Genomic DNA, 13,610 nt, shown 5'->3' on the forward strand with positions numbered 1-13,610 from the left:
CAAATTTAAATGCCGTGTCCTTCTCAAATAATTTGCATTAGGGTTTAGCAACTTTGGAGACGTCCTTGATGAATCTTCAATAGAAATCGGCGTGGCCTAAAAAACTCCTAACAGCCTGTACAAATATTGGAGATAGGAGTTTCTCAATAACATCTACCTTTGCTTTATCTACCTCGATTCCATGTCTTGTTATTCGATGTCCTAGAACAATACCTTCTCGTACCATGAAATGACACTTTTCCCAGTTAAGTACACGGTTTGTTTCTTCGCATCGCCTTAGTACCTTGGCTAGATTGGTTAGGCAATCATCATATGTATCTCCGAATACTGAAAAATCATCCATAAAAACTTCCAATTATTTCTCAACCATATCAATAAAAATAGACATCATACATATTTGAAATGTAGCAGGTGCATTACATAAACCAAATGGCATGTGCCTAAATGCAAATGTACCATACGGGCAGGTGAATGTTGTCTTGTGCTGATCTTCTGGTGCTACTGTAATCTGATTATACCCCGAGTATCCAACGAGAAAATAGTAATAGTCTCACCCTGCGAGTCTATCTAACATCTGGTCCAAAAACGGCAAAGGAAAGTGATTTTCCTAGTTGCCTTGTTCAGCTTCCGGTAATCGATGCAAATTCTCCATCTCGTAACCGTTCTAGTCAGTATCAACTCGTTATTCTCATTTTTAATGACCGTGATACCTCCTTTTTTTGGCACGCACTGGACTGAACTTACCCATGAACTATCTGAGATGGGGTAAATTATACCTGCATCTAACCACTTGATGATTTCTTTCTTGACTACGTCCTTCATGATGGGGTTCAGTCTTCGTTGTACATTAATTGTCCCTTTTTCACCATCTTTTAAGATAATCTTGTGCTTGCATACAGATGAACTAATTCTGCAAATATCGGCTATGGTCTAGCCGATAGCCTTCTTGAATTGTTTCAACACTAGGATGAGTTTCTCTTCTTACTTAGTAGTTAATTCTGCTGAAACAATCACAGGAAAAGTAGAAGAGTTACCTAAATAAACATATTTTAAATGTAAGGGAAGTACCTTCAGTTCTAATTTAGGTTCCTCCTCGATTGACGTTTTTGGTTGGGCATAATCCCTTTTTTCTATCTCCCAAGATTTAAAGCAAGATTGCAAATTAAATCCCCTTTGATTAGCTTCTAACAAAGCTGAGGATTCATCCTCCTCTTTATCATTTGGAGGATCTGATGTAAAAATTTATTCCAATGGGTCCTCATCATAATTGAGTTCCTTCTCCATGATTAAATCCTCTAAATTGGACACTGTAGAACAATCATCAACTGTGTCAAGAAATCGCATGGACTTAAAAACGTTAAATGTTACTTGATCATCCTGAACACGCATAGTAAGCTCGCCCTTCTACACATCAATAAGGGTCCTTCGGGTTGCTAAGAATTGTCTTCCTAGGATGATTGGCACCTCTTTGTCTGCTTCAAAGTCTAGAGTTACATAGTCAACAGGAAAGATAAATTTGTCTATACGTATCAATACGTCATCGTTTTTTCCTTCTAGATGTGCTAAGGATTGATCTACTAAATGAAGTGTAACCATAGTAGGTCTAAGTTCACATATCCCCAACTTCCTAAATATTGACATGGGCATCAAGTTTATACTCGCACCCAAGTCACATAGTGCCTTACCATAATATATTGCTCCATCCAGGATCCTTTAATCTTGGGGGTAGTTTATCTTAAAGATATGCACAGCATTCCTTCGTTAGGGCTATCATCTCAAGTTCTCCAAGCCTTCGTTTTTTAAACAGGATATCCTTAATGAATTTGACGTAGTTCAGTATTTGTCAAGTGCTTCAACCAACAGGATGTTGATATGAAGTTGCTTGAGTACGTCTAAGAACTTCTTGAATTGAATTTCCTGCTTCTACTTCTGAAGTCTTTGAGGGTAGGGTGGTGGAGGTTTCTTTACTGCAACTGGTTGATTCATTTTCTGTGGCAATTTTGCATCTAACGGAGTTATTAGTTTATCAGAATTAGTTGGTTCAGAAGTTACCTTTTCAAATTTTGTAGATTCAATTTTCGGAGAAACTAGAATTTCAACACTCGGTTGAACTTCCTCTAAGTCTTGAGCGTTAGCTGGCTCTTTCTCTACTTCGACGGAATTGGGCTCTAAAGTCTTTCCGCTCCTCAATGTCAACACTTTACAATGCTCCTTCCCTGGAGTCATCAGATTCTCCGTATCAATAGGTAAAGCACCTTGTGGTCGGTTTATGAGTTCAGTTGCAAGCTGTCCCACTTGATTCACCAAATTCCTTAGAGAGGCATCATTTTGCGCTATGTATGCCTTCAATAGATTCTCTAGGCTATTGGATGATTCAACTTGGGTTTGTTTCTGAGCTTGTAGGGAAAAACTAGGTGGCTGGGTCGATCTAGGTTGGACATAATTGTTACTGGTTCCTGCCTCTTGGTTACTCTAGGAAAAATTCAGGTGGTTTCGCCATGATGGGTTATAGAAATTGGATTGCAACCCTTGCCTTCCTCGATTTTGGTTCTGGTTACCCATGTAATACACAGATTCTGGGTTCGATGGACATTCTTCAAACAAATGTCTTTCCCCACAATAAACATAGGCTACATTTTCAAATTGATTCAGTGGCTGTGCTGCAAAACTATAACACCCATTAGTAGTAAGATTTTTTAACGTTGAGGATATTGATGATAGTTGAGATGCAAGTGAAGTAAAAGCGTCTATTTCATGTATTCTAGTGACTCTTCTTCCTAACGTTACTCGATTGGTTGGCCATTGATAATTGTTGCTGGAAATCCTCTCAATGATTTCATAAGCCTCATTATAAGACTTAGAAAGGAGAGCACCACTAGCAGAAGCATCCACTACCATCCTCGATTGAGCATTGAGACCATTATAAAATGTCTCAAGTTCTATGCAATGTGGGATTCCATGATGAGGGCACTTCCGTAATAATTCTTTGTACCTTTTCCATGCCTCATACAATGACTCATCATCCATTTTTTGGAAATCACTGATCTCGTTCCTCAACTTAGCATTCTTGCTAGGCGGAAAATACTTCATAAGGAATTTTTATGCTAACTCTTTCCATGTTGAAATTGAGTTTAGTGGTAATGAGCTCAACGAAGTTCGAGCTCTGTCCCTTAGTGAATATAGGAACAGCTTCAATCGTAATGCATCTTCGGGTACTTCGGCCTACTTGAAAGAATCGCTCACTTCCATAAACAGTCTTAAGTGTAGGTCAGGATCTTCGGTAGGCATCCACTGAATTGGCCCACTGTCTGAAGTATCTGGAACATTATTGGCTTCAACTCGAACTATTGTGCCTAAATTTCAGGTCTCTTAATACCCGGATTAAGATCATGAAATATTGGCGTGGCATACTATCTTAAAGCTCTATCCCTATCATCAGCAATAAGGATAGGATTTTGAGCAAGGTTTGATCCGTTTCGTTGATTCGAATTTTCGAAGTTCATCTCTTCAGTCCTTCTCTGACTTGCTTGTCTTTATCACTGTCGATAAGTTCATTCAATCTCAGGTTCTACATGGAGTAAATCGATGATTCGGTCAATACTTCTAAACACCTAAAATAATCACAGAAAAATTAACTAAGTTAAAGTTTGAACAGAAAAATAAACCAAAATGCAAAACTAACAACTTCACAAATAATAAATTTTTTAAAACACAGTCCCTGGCAACGGCACCAAAAACATAGAACGATGAAAATGTGCAAGTGTACACAACCGCAACAAGTAATAAAGTGACAAGTAAATGTCGAGTTATCGTACCCACAATGACTGTGAAAAGAATTATTTATGAATGCTATTTAAAACACTTTGGTAAATAAAAATATTTTGTTGAAGAGGGTGATTAAAAACTAAGATTTTAAACTAAGTAAACTAAATAAATAAATCTCAAATGCATGATTTCAAAATACGATTTTAATCAAGATGAATTAATTGTGTTAGATTAATTACATTTCTTAACTTAGAATTATTAAACTCATGTTTATATTGTTACGAATAAGTTCACGACAGCTCGGTAATTTGCTAACTTATGAACATACTCACTAACAAAAATCCATTTATCTCTTGACTATATCCCTATGTCAATTCAACTGATTAAACAAATCTTCATAGGCAAATATGTTATTGCACATACATACTTATTAAATCGAAATAATCTCTTGTACATATCCCTATGTCAATTCAAACAATTAACTCGATTTAATAAGCACATAAAAGACAATGTGAGGTAACAAAGTATCCTTACCTTGAAACAGTTTAATCACAATAATTTTGCAAGTTATGCAAGGCAAATGTATCGTTAGATACCGTTGCTAATGTAACCCTCAACTACTTTAGATGATTAAACATGCACTGAGTAAGTACTGTGTCCATTAATTACAATTTCAATCCATTTAAATCATTAATTCATTAGTTACCTAACAATTGTAATGCAAGAATAACTTAGTCATGATTTTACTTAATCAAGCATCTTACCGGGGCCTATAACAACATAAACACAATTTTAATAATTTTAACAAACGAAATGCAATCAACCTAACACGAAATAAATTCAAGATAAATTGATTAAATTAACCATTCAAACAATATAAATATTCATAGATATGTTTAGCATAACAATAACAAAAATTAAAGAGATAGGGAACAAGAATCAAATCCAGTGTTTTTCTGTGGCTTGATTAGTTGCTCCATTCTTCCTTCTCTGTTGTCCTTATCGACCAAGGCTACTATGAACAATTAATTGCTGCTGAAAATAGCTGATGAATGCCCCTTTCCAAAGAGAAGAAATCGGCAAAAGAGCAAGGGAATTCTAGAATGGAAAGAAGAGAGAAAGTGGAGAGAAGAGAGGAAAGATGTGAATGCTTGAGGTGTGTTTTTAAAAGGACCAGCCTAAGGGGGGTTTTTATAGCTGAGGAGGGCTGCTAAAAATAGCTAAAATTATCAGCCAAAGAGTCCTCCCTTGGCCGGCCACACATGTGGCAGGGTTGATAGTTTCAACTTTGCTAATTTAGGCTTGGGGCAAATATCCAAAGCCACCAATTGTGGAGGGGTTTGAATGCAACTTGAAAAAGTCTTCAAGGGCCTCTTTGCAAGCTTAAATAATTAGCTAATAAGCTGATTTGGGTCAGCTCTTGGGACAGGTTTTGGGCTGTCCATTTCTTGGTCGGTTTAGTTCAGTCGGTGCAGTTCAATTGGACCACTTTTTCATAATTAATTAATAATAATTTAATAACCCAAATTAAATTGGATATAAATTAAAATTAAATATATTTTGAATTAATTCATATAATTTTGGATCGTCTTAGCCTGAAATTAAGTTTGCCTCGATACTTCAAATTGCTTTTCAATTTTGTGCTTCTAGTAGTGTCTGCCGAGCCATTTTTCGCCCTTTGTGCAAATTTGTCGAAAATAAACAAAATTCATCAAAATTAATTATAAAATTAACTAAAATTTAAAATTTTCATATTTTAAGTGTGTTTTAATTATTTTGTAAAAATTAATTATTTTTTCGACAAGAATTTTATCGAAACTGTAAGAATTTAAGTTAAAAAGGGTATGTAAAAATGTGTAAATTTCTATGTTTCCACATGTATAGGATGATTTGTAACAGTATTATAGTGCATGTGTTAATGATGTTTTGGTATGTGTAAGCTTTGGAAAGCTATATTGGTTTGGTACACCTTGATACGTTACCAAGTTATGTGGTGTTGATTAGTTTAAAGTGCTTGTTGATATGATTCATTTGACATGTTGATGATTGTTTGAAATTGGTTACTTGTAACATGTTTTAGTTCATATTTGAACTAGGCTATTAAGTTTGAAAATGGTTTGAAGGTGATTTTTTATGTATACATTATGTACGTTAACTATGTTGGTACATTTGGTTCCTAGCTAGTTTGTGTCATTGTGACTATATCATGTTGCATGTTTTGAATGGCTAAAATGGCATGTTTTGTGATGGAAGTGTTAATGGTCCAAATTGTAGCATGTTTTGTAAGAAGTTGAATTATTTTTTATGATGGAAATGTGAACAAATGTTCATGTGTAGGTAAGCGTTGATGTTGCTTGTGAGGTACCTTGAAATGATATACTGGTTTATTGATTTAAGGCTATAGAATTGGTCATTATATAAATGTTTTGGTAAGGTTTTTATGTCTTGATTATGTGTACAAAATGCCTTTAGGTGTATGCATGGTTTGGTGTTGGAAATGACTTGATTTTGGGCAAATTCATGTCCAGAAGACCTGAAACACGGCCGTGTGCCTCAACCGTGTGTGACACATGGGCAGGCGACACGGCCATGTGTCCCCTGTAGGTTCTATTGAATGTAACTCAGGTTGTTAAAAAGCCTAGCACACAGCCTGGTACAAAGGCGTGTGGGGCTATTTTGAGAGTTACACGGATGGGGACACGGGCTGGGACACGGCCATGTATCCCTATTTCAAGTGTTACATGGCCTAAGAAATGCGCGTGTGCCTCAACCATGTGAGGCACACGACCGTGTGACCCCTGCAGTCAAATTTTTCTATCTCTTTTCTTAAACTTTCCAAATGTTTCCAATTTAGTCCCAATGTTTCTAATGTATTTTTTGGGCTTCGAAGGCTCAATTTAAGAGTGATATGTACATGAATGATTGTTTTATAATGTGTTTATGATAATGTATGTTTAAATGTTTCGTTTGTACAATAATACTCCGTAACTCTATTTCGAAGATGGATATGAGTTAGGGGTGTTACAATAAACTGCCAAAAATGGTGAGAGAGGGAAGAAAAACTTTGATGTAGTCGATACTAGTATAGTCAATGACAGCGGTGGTGATTTCTTGTTGGTGTCTACAAGCAAAAGCTCCAAAATTACATCCAAATGAATCATTGATTCAAGGTGCTCTTATCACATGAGTCCCAATAAGGACTGGTTCTCTACGTACAGTTTAGTTGAAGGCAGAGTTGTGCTGATAGGGAATAATTCTCCATGTAAGATAATCGGAATTGAAACAATACAAATCAAGATGCACGACAAAATTATTCAGACACTATTACATGTTAGGCATATGTCTGGTTTAAAGAAAAATCTCGTCTTATTAGGACTTTTAAACTCGAATGGTTGCAAGATCGTTATTGAGTCAAATAACTTAAATGTATCTCGTGGAGCTCTTATTCTGATGAGATGGTAGAAAGTCGGTAGCCTATACGTTTTGCAAGGTACAATAATGTCCGGTTCGGTAGTAATTATGAAAGAAAGGATGATATCATCGCCATGTCCTGACGAAGACTCCCCCAACATCGTGACAAAATCTTATCGTTTTGGGTTCTGACTCAACTTAGTTGTGGCACATGCGACTCAATTATTTGAGTGAAAAAGGTATGACTATTTTGAGCAAAAGAGGTCTTCGTACAGTACCAAAGTTTGAAAGTTAGATTTCTACAAGCATTGCATTTATGGGAAGTAGAACCAAGTCAGCTTTGATTTGGTAGTGCAGAAGACTAAAGGGACCCTAGATTACATCATTATGATTTATAAGGTCCGACTACATTTATCTCCAAAGGAGGTAGCAGATATCTTTTAACTTTCACTGATGATCACTCTAGAAAAGTTTGGGCATACTTCCTGAAACACAAAAACGAAGTCTTCGGGATCTTTAAGTAGTGGAAGACCCTAGTAGAAAAATAGATTGGGAAGTCCGTAAAACGATTTAGAACAAATAATAGGCTTGACTTATGTTCAACCGAATTTAATGATTTCTGCAAATAAGAAGGAATTGAAAGACATCACAATTGTTAGTACCTCGTAGCAAAATGGTCTCACCGAATGAATGAATAGAACATTACTTGAGAAAGCTCGATGTATGTTTTCCAATACAAGTTTACAAAAGAAGTTTTGGGCCGAAGCAGCTAATCTCGTAAGCCATTTAGTGAATCGGTCTCCACATCGAGCTTTAGATGGAAAGGTTCTCAAAGAGATTTGGTCTGATAATCCCCCTAATTGCTCTAATATCAGAGTATTTAGTTGTCCTGCATATGCTCAAGTTAGTCAAGAAAAGCTCAAACCAAGGGCATCAAAGTGTACCTTTCGGGATTTTTCTGTCAGGATAAAAGGTTACAAGTTATGGTGCCCAGAAAAGATTAAGGTCATCATCATTAGAGATGTCACTTTTGATGAACATCAATGATTCTAGCCAAAAGGGGGTCCTTGGGTCAAAAAAAATTGAAAAGCCAAGTGTTTTAAGCAAGGTATAGTCGGAGACCAAAACATATGGTGATATCATGACATCACAAAGCCCGTCGTCGCAACATTACGACGAATAGAGGTGATGTCCCGACGAGGAGAATCGCCTCATCACGATGACTAGTAGAAATACTGAAACCAATGTTTCTTCGATGCAACAGAAGGTTTCTGAAGCTTCTCCTTCCTAATGAGATACCTTTCAAAACTATAAATTAGCTCGAGATAGAAAAATTCGAAAGATCAAGCTTCTAAGTCTAGCAAGTGGCTTGTTGCCATGGAAGAAGAGATGACATCTCTCAATAAGAATGAGACATGACAACTTGTTAAACCACCCACCAGGAAGAAAATACTTGGTTGCAAATGGGTGTTCAAAAGGAAAGAAGGTTTAGGTCAAGGTGACAGAAGATATAAGGCGAGTTTAGTCATAAAGGGCTACAATCAAGTGGAGGGAGTTGATTTCAATGATGTTTTCTCTCTAGTTGTGAAGCATACGTCCATTCGGGCACAGTAGCTATTGTTGCGTCAAACAACCTCGAGCTAGAGTAGTTAGATGTGAAAATTGCATTCTTTCATGGGGATTTAGACGAGGACATTTACATGCAATAACCCGAAGGCTTCAAGATCAAAGGCAAGAAAGACTAGGTTTTCTTTCTATGGAAATCTTTATACGGCCTGAAGCAGTCTCCTTGACTATAGTACAAGAAGTTCAACTCCTTTGTGTTAGGTATTAGTTTCATACAGAGTAAGTATGGCAATTGTGTTTATTTAGAGTGTTTATTTAGAATGTTTATATATGAATTCGTTTATTTATTTGCTGCTTTTTGTTGATGATATGTTGATAGTGGCTAAGGATTCATTAGAAATTGGACAACTTAAAACCATGCTTAACTCTAAATTTAAGATAAAGGATTAAGGTACAACTAAAAAGATTTTAGGGATGGAAATTTCAAGAGATCGACACTCTAAAAAGCTATATCTGTCACAACAAAAGTGCATTGAAAGGATTCTCGAGTGGTCTGGAATGCAAGAATCTGAACCGGTTAGTACTCTCTTAGCTTCCCACTTCAAACATTTGTTTTCAGATTCACCAAAAACTAAAGAGAAGAAAGATACATTTCCTCGTTTCCTTATTCTAGTGCAGTCAGAAGTATTATGTATGCAATGGTTTGTACTCATCTTGATATTTCACATGTTGTTAGTGTAGTACGTAGAAATATGTCCAAATCTAAAAAATTACACTGGTAAGTTGTAAAGTGGAATTTAAGATATTTCAGGGGGACTTCTAGTACTTGTTTGAAATTCGGAAGATGTTTAGAAGGTCTAGTCAGCTATGTAGATTCTGATTATGTCGGAGACCTATACAAAAAAAGATCTCTCACAGGTTATTTGTTCACCTTTGGAAATAGCACAATTATTTGGAAAGCCACCCTTCAAGCCACTGTGGCCTTATCGACTATTGAAGCTAAATATATGACTATCACAGAAGCTGTGAAAGAAGACATTTGGTTGAGAGGTCTATTCGAGGAGCTAGTTGATAGAAACAACAAGACTGTTGTATATTGTGATAGTCAAAGTGTCATACATCTCATGAAAGATTGGATGCATCACGAAAGAACAAAGCACATAGTTATTTAGTACCACTTTGTTCGAGAGGTGATTGCTCAAGGAGATGTTTAGGTCCATAAAATTGGCACAGAAAATAATCCAGCAGACATGATGACATAGAGTCTTCCAATTTCCAAGTTCAGGCATTGTTTGGATTTGGTAAGCATTCAATAGAGATCGATTTAGGCCCATAAAGGGCTCGACAAAAAGGGAGTTTCAGAAATACAAGTCAAGGTGGAAATTTTTGGAGTGTGCCTCGCATTTCAAATAAAACAGAGCCAACGTTGAGATGAGGAAGAGTCAACGTCCCAACAACATGACACACCACGTCTGTAACGACCCGAAAGTTAACAGTGTCAGAAAGTGTAGTTAAAAACCCCCGTTTTCGTAAAATCAAAAGCGTAAATATTTTTAATTAATATTTACAGAGTCATTTTAGAAGCTAATTAAATTTTGGATAGAAATTTTTGTACAATTAAATTTTAATTAGGGTGCAAGGACTTAATCGTTTAAGGGATAAAAATGTGATCATTACTAAATTATAAACTAATTTATAATAAAAGGACTTGAAAAGCAATTATATCTTTGTTGTTCAATTAAGCAATATATATTATTTTAACTATAATATATATGTATATAATATATTAAACTACTATTAAAAATAAAAAAGAGGTGCAATAATAGTTAGTGGATAGAAGGAAGCCAAAGAAATTCTCTTTTAAATTTTCTTCCTTTCGAAATAAAAGAAAAAGGGGAGAAGACACACACGACCAAGGGCTAAAAGTTGCATGGTTAATTTGGTTAGTAGAATTTTGTTATTTTTACATGATATTTATGTTTTTGAAGTCTCACGCTCATGAGTTAATTTGCCCATGTTCAAATTTTTAGATTTTTTAAGATTTATAAAGGAATTTAAGTTCTTGGTGTTGTTTTGATAGATTTTAAGGTTGGAAGTGAAATGGGATTATTTTGTAAGGTTAATTGTCAATATTATGTAAAAAGGACTAATTAGTACGAAATTTGAAATTTAGGGTTTAATTGAGAAATAGGAAGTTCCTATAAGGGCTTTAGGAAAATTCAGTTAAGCTTGGATGGGGTAAATCTATGCTAATGTGTATAAAAGTAGAAGTTTAATGTTAATATGTAACATAGTATTAATGAGTGATTATATGAATTTCAATGTTAAAGATGTTGGTTGAGATTAATTGAGTTGAATCGTTATAATTAGATCAACAAGCAAGTAAATCGGTCGATAATCGGGGGAAAGGAAAAAAACTGTTGATAATCATCATTGAGTATTGGTAGCTGCTACGGAGGTAAGTTTGTACTCCTTGAACTCGAACTTTGTTTACTTATTTTAATTAGCCTAATTGTATTTATAATTTAATTATGTTTATATATATGTATATGTAATAGAATAATTTCTTTTGAATGGATACGTTAAGAGATTATATATATGTGTATGCTTTTGAAATGGATCAATGAGTTATTATTAGCTATTTGAGATAAATGGTTGAATTATGAAAAGGTAGTAATATAAATTTCGCAAATGAGTGATTGATATCGTTGGTTTATCCGACTATTAATGGGCGCAAATCTTTGTTCGTATATCCAACTAGTATTGGGCACACATTTGATATCATCTGTTTATCCGACTAGCATTGCGCGCAAATCATTGTCGGTTTATCCCACTAGTGCTAGGCACACATTTGATATCATTGGTTTATTCGACTAGCGCTGGGCGCAAAACATTGCTATGATTTATCTTCTAGACACCAAGTGCCATTATGAAATTAATCGATACTGCTAAATGAAATTTATTATCAAACAAATATGCATGCTGATGTTGAGCTCAATGATATAACAAATGGAATTCATTTTGCATGATATGTTTTATATAGTTATGATGATAGAGTACAATAAAACTTGAATTAAGAAATGGATTCAGTATTTGATCATTAATTTGTGTGTAGGTTAGGTACCTATTTTTGACTGACGACTCAGCATCCAACGTCAATCTCGAACTCAAGTTGGTGATGTTTACTTTTGAGTCTTGGCATGTACCTAGGATGTCAATGTTTTGAATGATGATCTTTTGATTTTAGTTAATTTCTAGTGAAAGTTACTTATGTGGAATGTAGTCTTATAAGCTTGTGAATGATGTGTTAACTTAGATAAATGTTTGTATATATTTGTTTTGGGATATTAATGTAAATGTTATTATATGATGGTTATACTATTGAAGTGGTTGGTGTGATATGTATGCAATTGAGGTGCTTTAAGTATAATCTTTAATCTAGGCTTAGCTATCATTATTGAAATGGTATTATAAATAAATGTTGATTTATAATTGGTTATTTGGTGGATATTTGAGTGTGAATGATAGATTTGAGTTATACATGTACTTAACTTACTTATTTGATTGTTTTAAACTTGTTTGAGGTGCCTTGGAATGGCTTATTGGTTAGGCTTAGGATGGATGTTATTTTGGCATGAAATTGATGTTTTGAATGTGTATTAAAATATAGGATTTGATCTAGTTATGGCATATCTTGTTGTGCAAGAAACAAGGTATAGAATTGATTGTTTAAGGGGATAACCATGCTGCACATGGCCTGTAACACGGGCTGTCACATGGCCATATGACATTTAAAAATATACGCACAGGTTCCACACAGGCAAACACATGGTGTGTGTCAATCACATAGCCATGTGTTAGGCCATATAGGCTGGTCTATGTCACACGGCCATGTAACTTCTGTTTAAAAAATTTTCAATTCCCTTTAAAACTTTCTAGCGCTTTTCACTTTTGTCCTTGAATGTTCCAAACATATTTTTGTGACCTTGTATGTTTAAATTAGGATTCGTAACTATGTTTTTTCCATGATTAAATATTGGTTTGATTGTTGTGTATTGAAATGATTGTAAATGATTATAAAGTTGATATTTGTTTGAATTTGTTTGGTAACATTCTGTAACCCTAATCTGGTGATGGATAAGGGTTAAAGGTGTTACATTCAGTGGTATGAGAGATACAGGTTTAGCCAATCCTTGGACTAAATCGAGCTCGAAATTGAGTCTAAATGTACATGCTAAAGTTTAATTGATTTTGACTTGGGATTAGATGCTGATAATAATTGTTTCTATCTTATAGATGTTGAGTGAATCTAATAATGTAGTAGATCAAGAGATTCATATAAATAAGGAAACTACTAAGGAATTAAATGAAACTGAGTCGGTAACACTGAGTATTCAATCGGATGGTACCTAAAAACCAAGTGCTAATAGAGGCACTAATGAAGGGCAAGGCGATCTAAACATACTACATACTATTGTCGAAGCTCTGCAAAGAGTAGTGGGAGTTAGTCCTCCAATGATGCCCACACCTAAGATCAAATAAGATCCCATTAAAGAATTGAGAAGTTATGGTTCTACAGAATTTGTTGGATTAAAAGGAATTGATCCGTCTACGGCTGAATTGTGGTTGGAATCAATGACTCGAGTTCTTCAGCAACTAGAATGCACTCCTTGAAAAGTGTTATTTGTGTTATTTCGTTACTAAAAGGGGAAGCCAACACGTGGTGGAAATTATCACATGACATGTCCCTACAAAAGCTATAGATTGAAAGTTCTTTCAAACAGAGTTTCAAAAGAATTATGTCGGGGAATTATATCTAGAGGATAGAAAACAAGATTTTCTTTTATTAAAGTTAGGAGATTTTTCTG

General features: G+C 35.1%; 1 non-coding gene across 1 annotated transcript; it reads left to right on the plus strand.

The window, feature by feature from the left end:
* The first annotated feature begins 2,953 nt into the window (after positions 1-2,953).
* LOC121219688 (small nucleolar RNA R71) lies at positions 2,954-3,060 on the plus strand. The gene has a single exon (XR_005916579.1). It is a non-coding gene; the product is annotated as a small nucleolar RNA R71 (small nucleolar RNA).
* Positions 3,061-13,610: the final 10,550 nt, after the last annotated feature.

This window comes from Gossypium hirsutum, chromosome D07 (genome assembly GCF_007990345.1).
Source record: "Gossypium hirsutum isolate 1008001.06 chromosome D07, Gossypium_hirsutum_v2.1, whole genome shotgun sequence".
Taxonomy (NCBI): domain Eukaryota; kingdom Viridiplantae; phylum Streptophyta; class Magnoliopsida; order Malvales; family Malvaceae; genus Gossypium; species Gossypium hirsutum.